Source organism: Belonocnema kinseyi, chromosome 6 (genome assembly GCF_010883055.1).
Source record: "Belonocnema kinseyi isolate 2016_QV_RU_SX_M_011 chromosome 6, B_treatae_v1, whole genome shotgun sequence".
Classification (NCBI taxonomy): Eukaryota; Metazoa; Arthropoda; class Insecta; order Hymenoptera; family Cynipidae; genus Belonocnema; species Belonocnema kinseyi.
Window position 1 is genome coordinate 98,553,087 of NC_046662.1, and position 3,283 is coordinate 98,556,369.

Below are 3,283 nucleotides of genomic sequence, written 5' to 3' on the forward strand. Positions count from 1 at the left end.
CTCCCTCGCTCTCTCACTCTCTTATCACTCGTTTACTTTTATACTTTTTATTCCAACAAAAAACTCGTAAATCAAAATTTATTTTCACATTAACTTCGAAGCTTGTAAAAAAATGTGTTACTTTTGTTCATGTTAAGAAAATAGAGGATATGTTAAAACTTGCATAGAGATAACTCAAGGTAGCAACTGAGTCGAATATCCGGAAAATGAATTGTAATTTTTGTAAAAATTAGTAGGAAAAACTTCCAATTAGGAGTAAAAGTTGTATTCTATGATGATATAAGTGTCTATGTGATACAGAGCCCATTGAAATTTCTTTTATGTTCACCGACTGAAGTTAATGTATCGAAAAATGATGCTAATCATAAAAACAATTATTTTTCTCATTGTTATAAAGCAAATAAAAGTTTTTATAATCCGTGTATATGCTAAAAATAGTATAATAATATAAGTTGCTAGGTAGTATATATCTCATTAAAACATTTTTAACGGGCGCAAGCTCATGTTAAAATACCGAAAATGGTGAAAATTATTAAAATGTTAATTTTTCTTGTCATTTTCACGACATTCTTCTGATAAGAGCAAACAGAAAAATATTGTAATATAAAATCAATAAAACTGAATGGCTTTGATTAAAGTAATTTTTATTTTTGAAACAACTAACTATTCAAGGTTTTTCATGTATTTTAATTAGCAATATATGCATGAGGAAAGGGCGGATATTAGCCAGCATTCATGTCCGGTCCAGTACCACGTTATTTATAATGAAGGAAAAATACCAGTACTGGCTATCAGCACTGTGCCAGCCATCGGCATAGTACTGGTTACATCTGGCCCAGTTCTGAACTCAGTACTGGTAGAATGCCAAAACAAGATTTCTGCCACCCATGGACTTAATATTTGTTTACAACTGACCTAGTACTAACTGTCACTGCTGTAGGAACACCAACGCAGAAGTTCCGATTTTACTACTTATTTTGACTCAAAGTAAAAAAAATTATTGATTAAATTAAGCCTCAAAAAAGCTTATCAGTAAAATAAAAGTTGTTCAATTAAAAAAAATTTTTTTAAATTAATTTTTGGACTTCAAATAATGTTTACAGTCAAAACCCTCGGAGCACACACCTATTTTTTCGATCACGGAACACACTGTAGGTCTGTGAGACCCTGTGCACTTTTCCTCGGTCTACCATTTTAAAACTACTGGTACGATCAACTTGCAAAAATTCTCAGATATTCTTCGAACATTATAGAATAAATTCGCATTATTTAAAAAAAGTCGTTGTAATTAATCATATATAAAAAATCATTCAAAAGAAAAACAGTTTTTTCGAGAAAAAAATTTCTAAAAAATTGAAATTTTTTCACTTTTTCATATTTCTGTATGAAATTTGTTCCTTAAAAGATATTTCATGCAAAGAAATATTTAAGGGTCTGAGGGACCTAAGAGTGTGTTCCGAAGGTTAAATTACGATTGACTCGTTGAGAGCTGTATTAAAAATAAAATAGTTTAAAAGTCATGCATCGGAAATTGATTAAATATCGCCAGAGCGAAGTATGGAGTTTCAAATATAGAAACTTTAAATGATTCAAATTTACATGCAAAGCATTTTCGTTTATTTCGTTAATTTATAATTTATATACAGAATCCATTCTAGATTAACAGTTATTATGAATTGAGGTATGTAAATTATTCACGCCTGCGACACTGAGTAAGGTATACACTTTTCGTGAGTCTCCACTTGTCATACTGAAATCTTAAGATAGATCAGAAATGGAAATGCAAATTCAGATCAGGTTTGAATTTTTTAAAGGTTTTCACGTCTTCTGGCTGTAATATTGTGACTTCAATTTATGGATAAGTTTATATGCAGTAACCTCTTGAGTTTTCTGTGGGTAAGGGGGGGGGGCAGCTTCAACCAGTGGGGAAAAGGTGACTTTTTTTATAGCATGGCTATTATTTTACCATTTCAGTTCTACTTTGCATCAAATAATTCTATTTTATCATAGAGATAGTGTTACTTACTAAAATTTTGAAAATTAACGCTGTAAAAGAAAAATGATACAGAAAAGAGGTTTTACCACGAAAGAATGGAAGTTTCTCTGACAGAAATATAAAGTTTTAAACTTTAATGACAGTACTTACAGTATACAAATTATATATTTTTACAGATAAAACAATATCACACAACGTGATTATAATAATGAGACTAATTCAAGTCAAAAATATAATAAATCGCATAAATAAGTGAGGCCTGACCAGGGGGGACAGGCAGGTAAGGTAGAGACATTGCGTAAAGTCCGTTTCTATAGTAAAATGTCAACGAATAAGATGTTGTATATGTATTTTCGATAGGCTTTTAAGGTACGATAAAAATTATATGTGCCTTTAAATTGTTTTTCTACCTCACTAAAAATATTTTTTTACGTAGTGGAAAAATTATAAGGCAAGAAATAATATTTGTAATATTAACGTTCTTCATTTTAGGACACCTATGAAGATTTGTCTTGAAACCATTTTTCTTTATGAATAGAAACTTTGATTTGTAAATCGAAAATCTACGTGGAAAAGTATATTCATAGTTATTTGAACATTTCAGAACGTATAAAAAAAGTCGAATGACCTTGGCGGTGGAAATTTTGAATTCAGATAAAATATCCTTTTTTTTTAATGAATATTATTTCATGTGATAAAAAGTGTTGTTTCACATATGATAATCACAAGACTAGTTTTTGAAAGCGATGGGCAATTCAGTATTTCGTAAACTTGAAGGATTTGTTTAACGAAATTGAATTACTTTCCCAACAACCATTGCATTGACGTACTTAAGTATGCAAATGCATACTTTTATCTTGAAGCTAAATTTAATCAAGCATCTAGAAATATAACCAAATGTTCTTTTTAAATACTAATTAGAATTAGGTACATCGAGGTGAAAACAAATACAACGGTTCAAGAATCCTTGGCTTTGAGTTTGTCGAGTATTCGGAAAAAAGGTTAGTAGTGAATAGAGTAAGAGAGAGAGAGAGAGAAAAAAAATGCAGAAAATTAGAGAGGAAATGTGAAAGAAAGACAAAGACAGTTCGAGGGAATGACAAAGCTCTCATAGTTATCACAAAGGCAAAACCTCCAACTTCAACAATGCAGGCGGCGCAAAAACAAAGAAATAAACATGAAGAGACAAAAGAGAGCCGTTTGAATCCGTAATTTTCCCCCGCGCTCCTTTGTTTTAGCGTACCATGTGCCCCGCGAAACGTCCGGACCTCGACGACCCCCTCGCCA